A 20,132-nucleotide genomic window follows, 5' to 3' on the forward strand; every position below is an offset into this window, starting at 1 on the left:
TAACCTCTACCCACTCTCAATGTAACGCAAATCTATTGTCCCTCTACCAACATTATAACTCTTACCTTCAATACATCAATAAGCAGTAACCATAACTCTATATAGCTTCCTTGCACCTCACTTTATTCATATACCCCACCATCCCATCTTTATGTGCCACGCACAGTATTCCCAAATGAGTACTCCATATCTTCAGTTGAACCTATAACCATCATTGTTAACCCTTTTCATGGAGGCGGGACTGTAGTGTCCTTCGTACACAGGACGCGGACACTGGATCAGGATTTCACAAGCTTCTTTATTTGCGACCTTCCCTGTCTCGCACCTACTCTCTACTGCCCGTTTCCCGGGCATGCCTCTGCCTCCTCCCTTATCCCACCCTCAAAACACGCCTCCTCAGCCGAGGAGGTCCTAGCGCCCAGCATCACGGCGCAATGTTACATCTCTCCCTTTCTTAACAAAATGTGTTACATCACTTTTTTTTTTTTTAGATAACCAAAAGTAATGTCACATAGTTACAGTTCTTCGATCAGACGACTCGGCTTCTTGATAGTTCGGCGGGGACAAACATTGCCGTCTGGACAGTCTGGTTCTCCTCCACCAGGAATCGCTCTCGGTGAATGATCACTGATTTCGGTTGCACTTATTCTCAGTTCTCCGGTGGTTGGACCATCGAGTAGTTCTTTGACTTTAGGACTGCACTTCTGAAAGTGCGCCACATTCCTGGTGATTCTCTTATCGTCCGATTCCGCAGTGATCATAGTTCCTTTTTGTTTGGTGACCATTAGAGGAGTTTCATGAAAACGACAATCAGTCTTCTTTTGCTGCTCTTGTTTCACTAGTACCCAGTCACCTTTGTGGATCTTGAGTGGGGCAGCTCTTCTACGACGATCTGCATAGGTCTTCATCCTCTCTTTCCTGAGTCGATCAGTGCTAGCTATGTCACCTGGGTCAGACTCATGGATTACTGCCTCATCAGTCCAGTCAACCATGGGTATCCTGGTGCGCACTGGCCGGCCCAGCATCAGGGTCGCGGGACACTTACCAGTGGTAGAGTGAGGCGTGTTTCTATACGCCTGCAGGACTTCATTTAAGACCTTTTGAATGTCTTGTCGCGACACTTCAGCCTGTTGGATGGCTTTCTTTAAAGTGAACATAAATCTCTCGATCATTCCGTTAGCCTGTGGCCACAGAGGGGTAATTTTGCGATGCTTGAAGTTGAGATGTTTGGCAAATTCTGCGAAATCTTGACTGTTGAATGGGGGCCCATTATCTGTTTTCACTATTTTGGGAATGCCCCAAGCGGCAAACACTTCATCGAACACAGGTATTGTGCTGGACGCTCTGGTTGATGTAATGAGTTGCGCAATCGGAAACCGTGAATACTCATCCATGATGGCCAGGATATATTGTCCAGACTTAAATGGCCCAAAAAAGTCTACAGCAATTTGCTGCCACACACCCTCCGGCAATCGGGACATTTGCAGCGGTGCGGGAGGATCAGGTTGACTGACCAGTTGACATTGGGGACAGTCCTTCAATGTGATCTCTACCATTTGATCTAGGACCGGAAACCATACTCGCTCCCTCAGAGCTCTCATGGTGGCCACAATGCCTCTGTGGCCTTCATGTGCCAGGTTGATGATGCCTTGCCGTAAATGTTTCGGGATGACTATTCAATTGTCTCTTAGGATCAGACCATTTGTGGCTACTGACAGTTCCTCCTTCACGTGCTTGAAGGCTGCGAGTTCATGTCTGTCAACAGCACTGTTTGGAGTGTCAACATCTAAGTGTCTCCAGTCATTGCTCTGTATACGGCGCTTTACCTCTCGCAGAGTGACATCTTCGAGAGTGGCATCTAAGATGGCCCCCAGCGGGACTGCTGGTGGTCAGGCCTGATCCACCACGAAGCATATATATTCCTCGGCTACAAATGATTTGCACTTTGTTATTTCTTTAGGGTGTCTTGACATATAATCAGCAGGGTTTTCTGCTTTTCCGGGCTTGTGCACAATGGTGTACGTGTATTCTTGGAGGCGAAGGCCCCAGCGTTCTATTCTCGGTGGCATCTTGGCTCGAGGATTACCAAAAATGGTAATGAGGGCCTGATGATCGGTGATTAGTGTAAAATGTTTTCCGTATATGAAAATGTGGAAGTGCTCACAGGCCCAGACAACAGCCAAGCTTTCTTTTTCGGGCTGTGAATATGCTTTCTCTGTCTCAGTCAGACTTCTGCTTGCGTACGCGATTATGTATCTTTGATCACCTTCTGAGTCATATTGAGCTAGAATTGCTCCCAACCCCACAGGACTGGCATCTACAGTAATTTCTGTCTTTTTTTTCGGATCAAAGTAAACCATGTTGTCGGCTGACTCCACAGCCGCTTTAATTTCATTGAAGGCTTGTTCACATCCCGCTGACCACTGGAACGTGTGACCTTGTTTTGTGAACTGTCTCAGGGGATAGCTGATGGTTGCATAGTTTTGGATGTACCGGGCACAGTAGCTGGCCATCCCTAAAAAGGAGCGAACATCTCCTGCATCCCGGGGACTGGGGGTGTCATTCAGCGCTGCCACTTTGTCTGGATCTGGTCTCATTCCCGCCTGGGAAAAGATATGGCCAAAGAACTTCAATGTAGACTTGTGGAACTCACGCTTGGCTTTATTTAATGAGAGATTGGCTTCCATTAGTGCATGACAGACTCGTTCTAAGGCAGTGTCATGTTCTTGTGTTGTGGACCCATACACCAGTATATCATTGCTATAGTTGAGGGCATTGGGGATGTGATGAATCGTCTTCCTAATGGCTTCTTGAAAAATGTCAGCAGCGGAAGACACTCCGAAACTGAGTCTTTAGTATCGGAAGAGGCCAAGGTGGGTTGAAAAAGTCGTGATGTAACGCGACTGCTCATGTAATTCCAGTTGGTGATAACATTTATTGAGATCCAATTTGGAGAATATTCTTGCTCCGTTGAGTGACGCAATCATGTCACTGATATGTGGCCCTGGGTGTCTTTCTCTTTCAATGGCGGTGTTAGGCGCCCTCATGTCAACACACAGCCGGACTTTGTCAGGTTCTCCTCTTTTTGGCACTACGACTACCGGAGAGACCCAGGGTGTGGGTCCATCTGTCCTTTCAATGATGTCGGCTGCGAGCAGATCTTGTAGCTCTTGTTCAACTGCATGTGAGAGATGAAAGGGTACCCGTCGATGGTGTTGCGCTACTGGAGCTATTTGTTCGCTGATGTGTAATCGAACTTGGCAATGAGCCATCTTTCCAAGGCCAACAAACAGTTTTGGAAATTTCCGAGCCACATCAAGTTAATCATCAACCCTGTACAAAATGTCCACTAGTCTTAGCCGCTCAGCAGTCGAAAAACTCAGAAGGCAGTCAGCCTCTGGCCCTTCAATGACGTGGATGTACGCAGGAATGGTACGATCTTTATATGTGAGATGCGTTGAGAACTTCCCCAAACATGGGAGTGGCTTTTTTGACATCCACGTGTACACTCTCACATGAGCCGGGCTTAGTCGCGGGGGTGGCTTAATTCGCTGATATTCCGCCACTGGCATATAGTTTAAAGAGGCTCCGCTGTCCATCACAAATTTAGTCCGGTGTTTGCCGACGTGGATACTGAGCTGAGGGCATTTCTTCAAACGGTCAGGGTCAGCGACCATACATACATATTCATCACTGTCCTGCGAGATCGGAGACAGTGACCTTGATTCTTGAGACGACGTGTGTCGAGATCTATAACTTAGGCAAGATTGGCAGCTGGAGCGGGAGGATCCTGTTGACGAGTCTCTGTGATCACGTACTGCTTTGGCCTGATGATGCGTGCTCACAGATCGAGATGACCTTTCCTGATCTTTCGGTTTGTTTTTTCTGTAATTTCCGCACACGTTCTCGAAGTGGTTCTCCCCTCCACACTTCTGGCATTTCTGACCCATAGCGGGGCACCTGTCCGTGTGGGGAAAATCATAGCCACACCGATAACATTTAAGATGCCTCTCTCGCCGTCTGTTATTTCGACTGGCGATACGACGTCGTCGGTGTACAGGCTGCTGTTGCATCTTGGACCGCGAAGACCTCGGCTTCACTGGAGAATATCTGCGTGTGTTGCAGGATTGAAGTCTGAAAGCTTGTTCACGTTTCTCACTTCTCCCTGCTTCCATCTTTTTGGCATGCTCCTCAGCCTGATCATGCACCCGTGTCATCTCCTTAATTTTGTCCAGCGAATAGCTTTTCTTTAACAGTTTCCGTCTTAGTGATTCGGACTGACATCCTTCAATGACCCTCAGACGAAGGGCATCTTCGGTCGAGAAAGAGTCAAACTCGCAATAGCGTGCCAGACGTTTAAAGCGAGTGATGAAAGCGCACATGGGCTCTTCTTTTGCTTGAGCCGCCAGGTTAAACGTGTATCTCTCGTAATCAATGTTCTTTTTATGCAGAAATTTCCGGTTTAGGGCTACACACACATCCGTGTAAGATGCCACATCGGCTGCAGGGAGTTCTTTTATGATTTGGCCGACATCCTTTCCTGTTAAATTGCGTAGTGCTATTAGCTGTTGACCGGCGTCCGTCACGTGCGACCCTTTCAGAAAATCTTCAAAGTCCTCAAGCCACTCCTTTCACCGAAGACCCATACCTCCTCCTGTTTCAAGGACCAGTGGTTCGGGTGGGCGCAGAAACGACACTCCAAGCATCCCCATGTGTCCAGTATTGGCTTGCGCTGAGCCCGCTCGATGAGATGGTGAGGTAGACATGGTGCGGAAACAGCCTTTCAGTTGAATTTATCAGTGCTCAACGAGGTTTCACAGTTTCTCAGTGGAGTGTATCAATGCTTGATTGACGTTCAGGTTAGTCAGTTACATTTATTAATGATTGATGACTCTGAAACTCTTTCATTCGACTTTGCCAGTGCTTGATGAATTCCACATCATTCAGTTGCATGTATCAGTGCTTGATGACTTTTTTAGGCTCTTACATTTGAATTCACCAGTGCTTGATGAATTTCCGACCATTCAGTTGCATTTACCAAGGCTTGATGACTTTTAAGCTTTTCAGTCGAATTTGCCAGTGCTTGATGAATTTCAGATCATTCCGTTGCATTTACCAATGCTTGGTGCTGATTTCTGAACCTCACCTGACTTCAAGATGGCCGCCAGGGATTCCTCGCAAGGGATTGGTGCAGGCGCCTGACTCAAAGATGGCCGCCGCACCTCACGCACCCCTCGTGATGCAGCCTCGCACACACCGGCAGCAGTGTCTCAGGCAACCGGGCCTCATCCAGCACTCGGACACGAAGGAAGGCACTCACCCACAGGTATCAGGGCACAGGAGACACGCAACTGGGGTGGGCACCCAGATCGTCTTTGCGTGCAGGGAACATGAGACCTTCATGCCACTCCACCGTCGGGAGGGGGCCGCAGGTGTCCTTCACTCTTTCCGCCACTCTAGCGTCGGGACTCTCAGCTACCCCTCAGTCTGACGCCACTCCAGACGCGACCGGGTTGGGCACCCGCGTCGCAACCCGCCCTAATGAACGCGGTCGGGGTAGGCTCCCGAACCACACCACGTGAATTCTGAGGAGCGCTCCACATGCTCGCGCAGCTCCTCCCGGCCGCCGCAGTCACAGGGCTACACACCCACACCACATGGGCCGTAGCCACCCTCGTCGCCAGTTGTAGTGTTCTTCGTACACAGGACGCGGACACTGGATCAGGATTTCACAAGCTTCTTTATTTGCGACCTTCCCTGTCTCGTACCTACTCTCTACTGCCCGTTTCCCGGGCATGCCTCTGCCTCCTCCCTTATCCCGCCCTCACAACACGCCTCCTCAGCCGAGGAGGTCCTAGCGCCCAGCATCACGGCGCAATGTTACAGGGACTACCTCCAGGTTCCGGATATCTGGCCTGATAAGGTTGGCACCACAACAGTACATACGCAGCAGGGACAAGGTGTGGGCGTGATGTGCGCATGCGCAATGTCGGCTTAACCGGCAGCATTAGGACCTGGGAGCTCCTTTGTTTTAGGGCGGACGCTTGCTGAACGGACCGGTCCCGGGCGGTGAAACTCCGACCCCAGGAGGACTTCGGGCCTGTTGGCGTGGCTCCTGAGGGACTGACCCTTCACTCACCCTCGGCTAGCGGCGCAGTGACGCTTTGAACCCAGGAGCTCCAGCTCTGCCCGGCGAAGCCATCGGGACTCGGAGGCCGCCGATCCTGAGCGGCCATTACTGCCGCTGCGTGTGCACGCACCGCCATCGCCACCCGGCGCGCGCGCCTGTACGTCATGCGGGATGCGGCGCGCGCACATCAAGGCGCGGCGAAATGGCGCTTGCGCAGATTCAGGGCGCGCCCTTAATAGCGATCGGGAAATGTAGTGCGAGACTGGCTCCTCCTTCCAGGTGTCTACCACTTGGTTCCCATAGGGACACAAATGATATGCTGTTCTTTGCTGGCGAAAGAGGAGCGAGCACAATAGATTCTTGGCAGCCGAATGGCATGCCTGCAAGAAGCACATCATTTTCAATGGGTCTGTGAGGACGGCCTAATTACTGATCTTATCCAGACTGTTTTTTGTTGATGCTTATTTATTTGTGCATTTTTATAAAGCGCGGACATTACCCGAGGGCTGTACAATAGAGCCAGTTACGTTACAAAAGAACAGTGGAACACAATAAAACTTTACAAAGAACAAGCATTTGCAATGCAATAGGTCTCGCATTAGTTAAAGTTTGAGCTTTTGGGGTTGCAAATAATAATGCAACACCAATAGCTCTAATTTTCAGTAATGCGAGACCTAAGTATGCCACTATGGCACAAAATGCACACAAAAATAAAAGATATGTGATTACGAAGTAGGTCATAGAGACAACACATACAAAAAAATACACCATAATAGAGTGACGCTTAAGTGCACTGCATGCACAAATGCTGTTTATCACAGTAAAGCCTACACTACTGACTTTGCCAGTGCTGGGAAGAAAGCATGCACAAATGCTGTTTATCACATTAAAGCCTACGCTACTGACTTTGCCAGTGCTGGGAAGAAAGCAGTAAACATTATTGATTTTCTGGGTAGAATGTCTGTAGTAGGTACAGAATTTGATGTATCAAACCGCATGCTGATTTCAAATCTAAAATAGCCCTTATGCAATAGAATCACTTCCTGGAAGGTGGAATGGTATATTAAATAGTCAACAACATGAGGTGAGAGGGCACACTCCTTAGGATGGAGCCAATACATATTTTATACAATTGCTAACAATATTTGCTGCAGACAGCTGTGCAGTCAAAACAGTCAAATAAATGTAGACATGTAGTACTACAGTTCATAGGTAAAATCACATTTTCTTACTATACAATAGCATTTTGTCTGTACCAAACCCTTACTTACTAACATAACTAAACACTTTCCTTTATTTCGGACAACTGAACAGCATGTTCAGTGTTTCCCTGTTTTCAAGAAATATGTCTTATTTTATTCCAAACTGCATCAAAATAATTATGAAGTATTTTTAAAAACCCATAACTATTATGTCAACTAGAGCCAAATGAAGCTTCCTCGGGTTCCTGTGCAATTTACAATCTAATTTGCCCTCCGCCATGTGGTTTATTTTATCAGCAGAACCTTTCTTTCCATTACATAATGGTACCATAATGCAGTTACAATTATGTATCCTCCATTCATCTAATGTCTTCCATGTGATTCTATATTAGTGTGACGCCTGCAGCTAGTACAGGCTTATAAGCCAAGAACACTTATCTTGGTGGAAGTCAAAGAGGCGTATCTGAAATTCCAGTACCCAGAATTCAAATCAATGTTGAATAGAAAAAAAAGGCCTTGATAAGGGGGAGCGGGGTGGATAGGGAGGGGGTATATCCTCGTTCCTAGGGACAGCCAAATAACACGTACGTGCCAGGATACTTGAGCTATGGATGGATACCCACAAGTAAGAACCATTTCAACTGTGGGGAAAATCAATCACATAGTGCGACTGGTTCCAATGCAGTGAGCTCACACACCTAAGGATTGTAACGTATTTATGGTGTTTGTACGTTTGTCTCTGGAATAGCAACATAGAACTACAAGTCCCAGAATGCAAAACAACGATGGTTAAAAAAGCAAGGAATGAAAATGATGTGTGATCCAGGTGCAAAACGGCCAATTAGAGTTAATGCAGTGTTGACCCACATAAGCACGCGCAACCCACGGGCCTACTTAGAGCGTTACATCCTCGCGCTCACCTCGAGCATTTGAGAACGGTTTACAAAGCGCTATTGTTTTTGTCGTGTTCTCTAGCAATGGATGTGGTGGGCTTTGATGACCAGGAGCTCCGGGAAGCTCAGCGGGAGTACCTGGACTTTCTCGATGATGATGTACAGCGCGTGTTCTTGAAGAGAAAAATTAATTTCAAGCCTTTGCTCTGCAGTGTGCCTCACTTGTGGGCTTGGAAGTGGAGGAGAGTGTCTAATGAGAGGTCGTAATGATGGTGCTGTTTTATATGGCTCAGAACGCGTCTGTCTATGCTTGTTTTGGGTTCAAAGCGTGCTGGCATCATTGAAATGATGTACTCCATTCAAATGTAGCATAGCAAAGACATCACGGGCCCTAAAACAAGCAGTCAAAATGTCCCACCTGCCCCCAATCGGCTATCAAATGAGGCCTTTCGTTTGTGTTTGAGGGGTTCATAGTGACTGGGTACCATCCGCTGCAGCAGGCTGTGACAATACTTAGCCACGGGAGGGGGCACAAAAAAAAAAAAAAATCGCAGAGTTCATCGAAGCTTTCTGTTACTAAGTAAACAAGACTCTCTGAACTAGCTTGTAACACTGGTGCTGGATAAACATTAGGATTTGTAAACGTGTTTCATAGTGCTGCATTCTGATTGGTGTATGGACTGACTAGTATTATCTACAGAACGAGTCCCTCATTCAGAGTTGCATGGTACAGGCTACACGGTAAAAATCTCATGTGATTTTACTCTAACTGCAAAATCTGCACATAGCAAGGTGGGACATGCATGCGAGGACCCCGGGGTGGAGTAGAGAAGTACTAAAGGGTGGAGGCACAGTGAAAGGTGCTCTCTGGCATTGTATGCTCCCTGTAAAACAAAACAAGCGGGAGTGAAAGCGTTCGCGATTGTAAAACAAAAAAAAAAAAACACGCCCGCGAGTGGTGTGCGCTCCACATGTGGTTTCAATTATTGCGCCCGTGTCTGGGCATGATAATTGAAACCACACGGCCTTTGGTGCGCGTAATAGACACCAATAGACCATGGGCGCACGCAAAGGCCAATAGCGGGCCACAAAAGGAAAAGCACACGCACAAGCGTGTGCGATTCCTGACTCGATTTCTGAACCCCGTATAAGAGGTCTCTCGCTGCGCGAGCAATGCTGTGCACTGCAACGCTAGGCGCGAGACCTAAAAACACATAATTGCAATACATTTATTATTAGTACTGCCCTCTCCATGTGGCCTAGGCAACCACCACTCCAACATTGTGAGAGGGGAGGACTTGACAAATGCACCAGTCTTGATTTGATCAACCTAATCTGCTACAACTTTGCCAGAGACACTCAGATCACCCTAAAGCAGGAAAGCCCAAAGGACCTAGACAACTAGACCCACTACTAATGAAGAAAGACAAATGGATGCTGAATGTAACTCATTCAAAATCGAGATCCTAACCTGTCGATAATGGAAGGCCTACCGTTCGACATAGCCCCTGAACTCAGAACACTGCCAGCGAGATTGATGATGTAAGACACCTGGAAAGGACATACAACTCCAGCCTATCTGTAGTCCAAGTGCATGAAGTCACAACAGTAGCTTTCAATCTCTTTCAAATTATCTGACTCATCTTCCCTCACCCAGCTTTTCCCCAAGAAGCTTCAGGCTACCACCGTCTTCACAACATCTTGTCTTGACTACGTAAACAGACTACATCTGGGTGCCTTACTCTTACTGCTCTGACGACTATAAAAAAGTCTAACATTAAGCAGCAAAACAACACCTACACCATCATCCACAGAAGCATATCTCACCTCTTTCACTAGCTTTCCATCGCTATGGGTTCCGGATTCAAGCCTTTCTGTATTTCCAGCGAAAGCATCAACAGCAAGGGGAAACCGTTGTATGTCATAACAGCACGGTATAAAATAAGGGCCTTCAGCAATATCCCCTCCAGAATATCGACTACCACTATATTGTCAAGAAAAGCACCTGTAGTTAAAGTGTAGATTTGCTATTCTGAACTCCAAATCTACTTATTTATTTCCCTCAGGGGCGCTGCTAGACCAGGTTTTTCGTGAAGAACTACGGGGAAAGATAGAGGAGTATTTCACATTCAATGAGGGAACAGTGAAATTCCCGGGTATGCTATGGGAGGCATTTAAAGCTGTAATACGGGGTGACTGGATAGCGCTCAAGAAAGGTCTACTTAGAGACATACGTAACACACTACAAAAACTGGAGGGGGAAATAGGTGAACTTGAACGTGTAAGGGAGCGCACCCCGACCCCGGCTATTGAGGCGCAGATCCGGACTAAACTATTGGAATTCCAGGCGGAGGCGGAGAGGGAAACGGCATATTTATACAAGCATGCTCAGGCGCGGCGATATGGGGAAGGGGATAGAGCCGGGAAAACGTTAGCAGGACTAATGAGAACACCTAAGGGAGCTGATTATATCACTGAACTGCTCACAGAAGATGGTGAAAGGGTCAGAACGCCGCCAAAAATTCTAAGTACAATGACCAGATACTATGAGAAGCTTTATACTTCCCAGTCCAAATCCTCACAGGCTGACATAGTGGACTATTTGGACACTATAGCGCTGGCGTGGTTCAGTGACAGTGCTAGACAATACATGGGTCTCCCCATCACGGTTGAAGACATTAAACAAGTGATTGGAAAGATGCCAGCGGGGAAAGCTCCGGGAGCGGACGGACTAACTGCAGCCTTTTATAAGGAATATTCTGATTTAATAGCTCCACGCCTGCTGCAGGTATACCTGGAGGCGGCGGGGACAGGTATCCTCCCTCCCACCCTACGTGAGGCCACCCTTATCGCCCTGCTGAAGCCAGATAAAGATCCTACAGCGCCTGATTCATATTGCCCCCTTTCCTTAATAAATCTAGATGCAAAAATATAAGCCAAACTCATAGCCAACCGGCTACAACCAATGTTGTCGCAGATAGCGCTGCCGGACCAGTCTGGTTTTATACCAGGACGTTCAACGGCCCATAATTTACGAACATTGTTTGGCTTGCTTCACTATCTGGCTCCGCCTGTACAAGCAGTACCCACGCTATTAGACGCCACAAAGGCATTCGATTCACTGGAGTGGCGATTCCTGTTCACACTGCTACCCCGCTTAGGGTTTAGCCCCCTATTCATCTAACAAATACAGTTGCTCTATACAGGCCCTGTGGCTCGAGTTAAGATTAACGGACAAATGTCGGAACCTGTTGCCATAACCAGGGGAATAAGACAGGGATGCCCACTGTCGCCCTTGTTGTTTGCCATCGCCACGGAACCATTGGCGGCCCGTCTACGCCAGCATCATACGCAGCGAAGCATAGGGTTTACGTCTCGAGGACTGTTGATCTCCATGTATGCAGATGATATGATAATATATCTAACCAACCCGAAAGAAAACTTTGTAGAAGTAATGAGAGAGATCGTTCGCTATGGTGGGCTTACAGGAATCCAGGTAAACTGGTCGAAATCGGTGATCTTTCCACTCACAGATGACACCACCCCAGTGGACGTAGAATTTCCTATTCAGTGGGCGAGTGGTGAAGTCAAATATTTGGGAATATGGATAAGCAGATCACTCCAGGAAATATGGCTGGCGAACTATGGGAAAGTAATGGACTGGATAGAGAGTAGGACAAAGCGATGGAGACAACTTCCCCTATCACTGATGGGTCGCATAGCCATCATCAAAATGGTAATCCTTCCCAAACTATTATACTTGTTTGCAAACATTCCGATGCCGCTGAATACACACTTTTTCCGGAAACTGAGATCCAATATGATAGACCTGGTGTGGGCGGGCAAGCAGCCTAGGGCTGCCTGGTAGCTGCTGACCCTACCCTTTACTCAAGGTGGACTGGGAGCTCCCGATTTTGAACTTTACACATACAGCGCGCAAGCACAGTACCTGCCCTTCTGGCACCACCCAAAGCCTTTTCAGCCTCATGTGGCGATAGAAATAGATAAAGTATCCCCCATGCCTCTAAACACGGCAATCTATTAGCCTTACAAAAGACCACACTTAGAAATTGACACGGTGGAAACCATGAGGTGGGCATGGACAGGAATTGCAAGGAGGGCCAAACTTGAGGAAATGTACGCCCCATCCATGCCAATAGGGGGCAACCCGCTACTAACTCCATTAATGGACAAAGCTATTACATTAAGAGCAAAGGCACATGCGTTGGAAAAAGGCAGCGATCTATTCCCGGGGGACACGTTCCTGATGATACAACAAATGTGTAATCCCGAAGCACCCACATCTTCGGATATGTTGTTGTACTATCAGATTAGGGCTGCATGCCGCGCTAGATACGCGTCATTTTCACAGGTGCCTCCTACACTACCTACGCTAGAGAATGTATTGGCTAACCCCTCGCCCCACAAACTGATTACGTGAATTTACAGCATAACGCAAAAAGAGTCACCTATAATAATATGCACTACAAAAGCAGAATGGGAGCGAGACTTCAATCTCACTATCACAGAAAAACAATGGCAATATTGCTGTTCACAATTAGAAAGCCTCTCACCAAATTATAGACTAAGACTGATTCATTTTAACTTTCTACACAGACTATATCGGACGCCCTCTCAGCTGCATCGTATGGGAATTTATCCGGACACAAAGTGTTGGAGATGTGGGGGTAAGGGGCCACTTCCTTCCATCTAGCATGGGACTGCAGACCTATTGAGAGCTTTTGGGTGGCAGTTTTGGAGCACATCAGGCAAATAACTAATAACGAGGTTAGGGCCTCCCCGTTGACGGCACTCTTGGGCTATGTGGCCGAAGTCCCGAAGAAGTCCCGGAAACTTACGTCCATGCTACTCTTATTAGCTAAAAGGCAGGTTGCGCTCAATTAGAAGCAGCAACGAGCCCCTACTATAGCAGCATGGTTAAATAATGTAATATACTGCAAGGACCAGCTATCCAATTATTGGGAATTAATGCCTAGCAGATCCAGACCTTTGGATATCTGGCAGCCATTCGTTACCTGGCTAGACGCGGGAGGTTCAGACCTATGCAGGAACTAAGCGGGGGTGCTGTGGTGGAGCGGCTGGGGCAAGAGGTAATCACTAAACATCTTGGACTGGGATCTAGGCACGGGGAATAAGATGTGAGAATCCAGAAAAGTGACATAAAGGGTATGGAAGATTGGACCAACTACATCACTAATACACATCACGCGACATACAGGGTGGCACTACAGTTCATTCTAATATGGCAGGCGGGTGGGGACAGAGGGGGGGTTACTGTTAAGTTAAGTTTAGACTTATTGTATTTACACTCATGACATACGCTGTGACAAACTCATCAGAAGACAATGGGGATGCTGCTACATGAATGTTTGACTTTGCTGCCGGCCCGTTGGGTTGTAGGCATGATAGCTGTGTCATGATAGTCAAGTAATAGTACATTTTGTGCTGCCGGCCTCCGGGATGTGTGCATACACCTGTGTCGCGACAACTTGTTTAAAGAAAAAAAAAAAAGTCAAAAGGGCCCCTCACGAGTCTGAGCTGCCCCAATGGGAGCCAAAATCCTCTCCCCAAAAGGAAGACTCGAAAGAGACTCAAAAGAAGAATGATCAACCGCCTGAATCCATCACAAACAGACAGAGTGAGAGAAGCGGCTCTACAGGCAGTAGCAGATATCGTGTACCCCAGCAGATCTCCGTCTAAAGATGGCTCACCCTCTGAGAGGGTGACTGAGGGATCGGATTCACTCTTCCCTCACAGACAGCGTCCAGTTGCCGGTCATAACCTCCAGGGCGGCAGATGATCTTTGACTTTGATGTCCTGGTGTATGGGGCACTATGTGCCTGAATATTTGAACACTTTGCAGTTAGAAAGATCAGTACAAGCTGAGCATCTTTCCCTTTGGTTCGGCGTGGACAGCCACAGCTGCTAGTATGTGCCGGAGTGCAGCCAGCCCCGCACAGAGGTCCACACCAGCGATTGGTTGTATCCTTCTGTGGAACAATATATATTATTTACTGTTTGGGCAGCTGGCTGTTGCCGGGCTGATCTTGGGAGAGGGAGTTCAGCGCTGTTTGGGCTGTGTTTTTGTTTGTTGCCGTGGCTTACCCCCTTGCCGGTGTGGCGATGCGAAACCTTGTAGAATTGGTGAGGATCAGGGGGGTGATTGGGAAGAGGGTTCAGAGTTGGCATTCTTACCAATGGCGCCCACACTCCATACATTAAAACTCATGTCCTGGAATACTAGGGGAATGAGTACTGCAACAATGCCGCATAACATATACCGCTATTTGCGAAGAAGGGGAGTACAGATCGCTTTCCTGCAGGAGACGCATCTCATTGGTAGCAAGATAGAACAAGCATTTACAATGCAATGGTCTCGGCATTGTTAAAGTTAGAGCTATTGGCATTGCTCATGACATTAGTTTTTGTTTTTAAAACCTTTAAAGAAACGGCATTGTTATTTACAATGTCAATAGCTTAATCACTCAAATGCGATACATATTGCATTTGCATCCACAGAGCCACACACACAAAGCCAGCAAGTGCAGCGCACTAAAAAGCTCCTCGGCGGATTCATTGGGTTGAAATATAGGAACGGCTTCCGAGTGCAAATTGCTTTCTGCAGTACATGCTCGGAATTGTTTTTAGGCTTGCTGCTGCAGTGTGGGCAGTCTAAAGAACACATGCAGAGTTTTAACACAATGTTCTGATTCTAGCATACTACATACAGTGTGCATGCTTAAATTATCAAACTGCTGCTGTAACTGTGCATGCGACAGTTCCATTTTGGTGGTGCATACCAAATCCTGTATTGCGGTGCATACCGGGGCAACAGCATGCCTGCATACTACATGCCCACTTGAGATCTTGGAGTGTTGTTAAGTGGTGCGTGCTCGCATTCCTAGACTCCTGCTGCCTGCTTCGCTGTACGTGCTGACGTTTTCCGATGCGTGCAGCAATAGCATCTCTCCTAAAATATCCAGTGGGTCTGCTAACACGTTTAGACTGTTGTTGCAGTGCCTGCAAGGATTTACAACTCTCTGCAACAGTCTGACTACCAGTCCTACACAGCGGCTAGACTATGTCTGTTAAAGCTTCCAGGCAGTCATCGGTGCAACGTTCTGGCCCTTGTTATTTATGCGTCTGCCTAGCGACCAATTGCGGGTTTGCTCGCCCTTGCAAGCTGTGGCTACAAACATGACTACTCTAACACGTGCATATTGAGTCACCGCCTCAGTTTATAAATTTCAGTCAATTCGTACTGTATCATTTCAGACTGCTGCTGTGTTAACACGGGTGGCACAGTGTGCCCCTTGGCATTCGTATTTGGCGCAAACTCGACGTGAGTGCTCTCTTTACAGGAGCAGCAGTTACATCACACAAGATCAGAATGTTTTTAAAGGCAGGTTAAATGATCTGCCCAAGACCACAGGGTGTGGAACCGACGCCAAGACTCGGAAACGGTTCTACAGTTGCAAAGTCTGCAGCTCCGCCACATCTTTCCAATTGCAGTTGGCATGCACAGCTGGCAGTGTCCGATTGCTGGCAGACATGCCGGCACTCACCCCCTTACTGATCGTGCATGAATCTTGAGGCTTCTACACAGTTCTACATATGATCACTGCACATATGTGCACCTTTTCAGTTCTTCGAAACCCTAGTTTCTTTGGCATAAGCCCTGGTACGTTCTGTCCACCTCTGCCCTCACATGTGTCCCTGGACTGACTGTCTCTGAATTCCCTCACTCCCAGACTTCACACGTTGCTCTTCTGTTTCACGTTGCAATGTTGAAAGTCGCGGCTTCCTGCGACGGCTCCGGGGCTGCATATGGAAAGCACCTGATTGATTTTTATGCACGTGTTTTGTTTGGCCCCTCACCTCGCCCGCCGCAGCCCCCACCCCGAAGACACAAGAGAGGGGCGGAAGTGCCCAGGAATACACATCCCTGCGCCGCTGAGCGCTTCAATGTTTGAGGAGTAAATACAGCATCCCCAGGTAGCGGTAGATATGCCAGGGCTATCTGTTAGCACAGAGTAATAACGCGTCCATTGACTGCGGGGTTCCGGACTCAAGTGTTCAAACAATAAACCGAATACACTTCCGGTTACATTCTACCGTGGGCGCACATAGTGCAGGGACAGCCATTGTCTGTATAACAAGCACAAGGGGGAAAGGCGTCCAAAGCACGGTGCGGACGGCTCCGGGGCTGCATATGGAAAGCACCTGATTGATTTTTACGCGCGTGTTTTGTTTGGCCCCTCACCTCGCCCGCCGCAGCCCCCACCCCGAAGACACAAGAGAGGGGCGGAAGTGCCCAGGAATACACATCCCTGCGCCGCTGAGCGCTTCAATGTTCGACCCCCCCACCAGGGCACTCCTTCAACATCCCTGGTCTACCCAGAACTCTCCCCCCAGACCCCTCACCTCCGCACTGGTCTTTCGCCCCCTTACCTGTAGGCTAAGGTGGTGCACGCGCCCCCACGCACCGCTCAGCAGCAGGCACAGGAGGAGGCCCCCGAGGAGAGTCCCGCAGCCCCGGCCACCGCTCACAGCCCCACTCGCCATCTTTCGTGCAGCGGCAGCGCGGCTCACTTCCGGGATCAGCTGTTAAGGGGGTCACGAGGCAAACGGAAGCGTACGCTCGCTGCGCTGACAGGACCCATTGAGATAAATCTCAGCCCCCACCCCCCACCCCCATACACATGGGGTTGTGTTTAAATGAAATTAAATTGAAAACAAACACTACCTCCTGTTAACTACGAACATATTTACCGCTGATTTCGGCGGTGGCCATATTGGTCGTAAAACAATTCCCAGACTGCATGATGTTCTCTTGGACAAGTAATCTTGGGTACAATGTATCAGAGGGGGGCTGTGCTACACCTCCTCGTGTGCGTTCCTGAAAACGCGGGAATGCCCCCTCCACAGATAAAATGCTGACAAAACTTTCCTCTCAGCCTTTCATTCACACTATGCTTTTTACCCATCGGCGACCACTTCCTCATACATAGTGCTCAACTTGGCGAATGTGTAAACAAACGGGAACCCTAAACCGACACCAAGCACAGCAAAAAAAAAGAAATATAATTCACTCGCACCCACGCTTTCTGAGTGTTGCTTGTTAACATTCCGGAATGTATCCACTGGTGCTAGCAAGCAGAGCCATAGCAGGCAGTTCTACCTCTGATAGGGTTTCAGCTAAAAAACACAAGCAGAGGCAACGGCAATCCCTCTGGCCGTAGCAAGCTTGCATAAAAAACAAGCCGAGGGCACCGAAAGACACCACTGCCTTTCTCCGAGGCACAGCAGAAAATGCCTCGGAGAAACGCCACGTCCTTTTCGGATTTGGGGGCGTGTTTTGCTGTTGTCTCCTCCCTGAGACTTCTCGCAAAAAACACGCCCCCCGATCCGAAAAGGACGGGGCTTCAACGGAGTGACTGGACCTCTTCTCCAGTGGCTGGCCAGCATTTAAGAGGCCAGCCAATGGAGAACAGGAGAGAAGAGGGGCGGGTGCAAGCCCCTCTTCTCAAAGTCACTCAAACTCATTAAATCTCGGAGCGAGACTGCGCAAGCGCAGCCTTTCGCAGCCGAGACCTAAAAATTACATAGGCGCTGGAGAGGGCAGATATACACAACATCCTATTCTGCTTATGCCAGAGGCGCACTAATCTGTGGTCGAGCAGGCGTACCTTTTGAGCCAATACATACACTGACGGATAAGGATGGTAGATACGTGCTCCTGAAAGGGAGACTACTTGGACGTGAGATCCTGCTGAGTGGTATATACACCTGTCGGAGGGAGGATCGGAAACAGAAGCGAGGAGGCCATATGGGATCTATACTGTGAGGTTTATTAAGGTTGTGAAGTAAATTAATATCAGGATGGAGGGTAAAACGGAAAAGAAAGTCTGTTGATTCTGGCACAGAGAAAACCAAATAAAGTGTTGTTGTGACAGGATCCAGCAGGAGATGTAATCCTTCCAGGCCACGGAGTCTGCTTCCCTTTGATGGGCTGGTAGGGTCCCGAAGTTCTTTCAAGAAAGAAAAGAAAAGGTGGCGGTCAGTGTATGTGTTCTCGGTGATTACTTCTACTTCCACCACACCAAGTGAGGAACTAGGCGATGTAGTGAGGGAGTACCTGAAGAAAAGAACCAAAAGGGTAGCTGATCTGCGTCTCAGCGTGGATGACGAAAAAAGTGCTGAAGAATTATGAGAACGTGTTCAAGTGAGAGTGATTAGGACATTGGACGTGCCGTGGGGTTTTCTAACGGGTGTCTAAGACAGTGGGGAAACAGTCCCTTGGTCTACCACTTTTCCCACCCCTTCCTTCGGTCCTCCCTCCGCCCAAATCACGTACCGCTCTCTGCCGCAACTCTCCTGAGTTGCGGCGGCTCATCCGCCTCCTCCGGGATCCACCAGTCTTCGGACCACACTTCTGGGGTTTCCGGCTCTCCGTCTCTTCCATCTCCTACTCCATTCTACGCAACGGTCTCTGGTTTCTTCTCTGCGTCTTCCTCCGACTCGCCAGCGTTTCCTCTGCTCTCCCGAGTTCTTCGACTCTCAACAGCTGACAAACTCGACACGCCTCCTTCCTCCTTTTCCAGCCACTCCGGTGTCACGTCAGACCCTTCTGATTGGAGGTCTCGGATTTCCGTTCCGCCCCTTCTGGGGTGGATCATTTCCGGGATATCCTCACCGAGCTGTGTGTTGAAGGAAAAACCCTTGTTACTGGGGGAAGTCCCTTCCTGGTTTTCGTAGTCCTTTTCCTGATCATAACGGTAAGGCACCCAGGGGTCATTTGATACGGGCATCTTGTTCATCGGGACTGCACTCGCGGGGGCTTCCTCACAACGCCCCTAATCAGGATCAGATGACCTACTTGCACAGCCTCTCCCCTCACATGGCTGCGATGGCAGCCGATAACATGCTTATAGGTGGGGATTAAAACTGCGTAACAGACGTTGACTTGGATCGCTCGCACCCTCCCCTGCCTGGAGCTCAGGCGTACTGCACAGCAGCAGGGTTTTGGGACTGGATTGCTCACGGGGGACTGATGGAGATATGAAAGACACAACACTCAGGCAATAAAGACTATTCGTATAACTCCATTTTACACCAGTTACATACACGAATAGACAAGTTCCTCTGTACACCCAAGCTAGGGCAAGTGATTACACATGCAGTGTACCTTGGGCGCACTTTATCAGACCACAGCCCCTTAATATTGACTATGCAACTGGAGGGAAGACGCCCCCTGGTCCCCTTGTGGCGCCTTGACACAAATATGTTGGAAGACACCTGCTTTAGGGAAACCTTGGGATTATCCATAGACGCATACTTTGACATTAACACACATACAGCGACTACAGCACTGACAGAGTGGGAAGCCTTTAAAGTGGTGACAAAAGGATTCTGTTTGGGACAATCCGTGGGAGCACAGCGCGAACTGCACCAGGAAGTCAGACAGCTAGAAGATCAGCTGCATGGCTTGGATAATACACAAGGGCAGGACGAGACAAAACATCAACACCTGAAAGACACACAAAAGCTCTTTTTGAAGTTAAGATGCTATGACTATAACTATAAGGGGGGGCGTGGCTACGACGGAGATGGCGGAGGACGTGTTGAAGTACAGCTCTGCAGGAGTCTCCCCCAAACGGGCCAATATCTCCGAATGCAGCCGCTACGCAAAACCTCGACCAGACGGAGTATGTGGGCGAGACTACCCTGAAAGCAACGACAACGTTTCGAGCTTGCCGGAGCCCTGTGGCGCCGACATCGACCCGAGGTGCGTCGTCTCAGAGGCGCTGTGTATAACTACTGGAGCCTGTGGTCTGGCTCCACCCACCAGGCCGCAAAACATGGCGCAGCTGCCCAGGGGGCCGG

General features: G+C 48.7%; 1 long non-coding RNA gene across 1 annotated transcript in view; it reads right to left on the minus strand.

The window, feature by feature from the left end:
- LOC146871136 (uncharacterized) overlaps positions 1–18,826 on the minus strand; it is a 57,287-nt gene extending 38,461 nt beyond the window's left edge. The window contains exon 1 of the long non-coding RNA XR_014980586.1: positions 18,604–18,826. This is a non-coding gene — a long non-coding RNA (uncharacterized LOC146871136). The remainder of the gene's footprint in view (positions 1–18,603) is intronic.
- Between the last annotated feature and the right edge of the window lie 1,306 nt (positions 18,827–20,132).

The sequence above is a fragment of the Triturus cristatus genome, chromosome 1_1 (genome assembly GCF_964204655.1).
Source record: "Triturus cristatus chromosome 1_1, aTriCri1.1, whole genome shotgun sequence".
Classification (NCBI taxonomy): domain Eukaryota; kingdom Metazoa; phylum Chordata; class Amphibia; order Caudata; family Salamandridae; genus Triturus; species Triturus cristatus.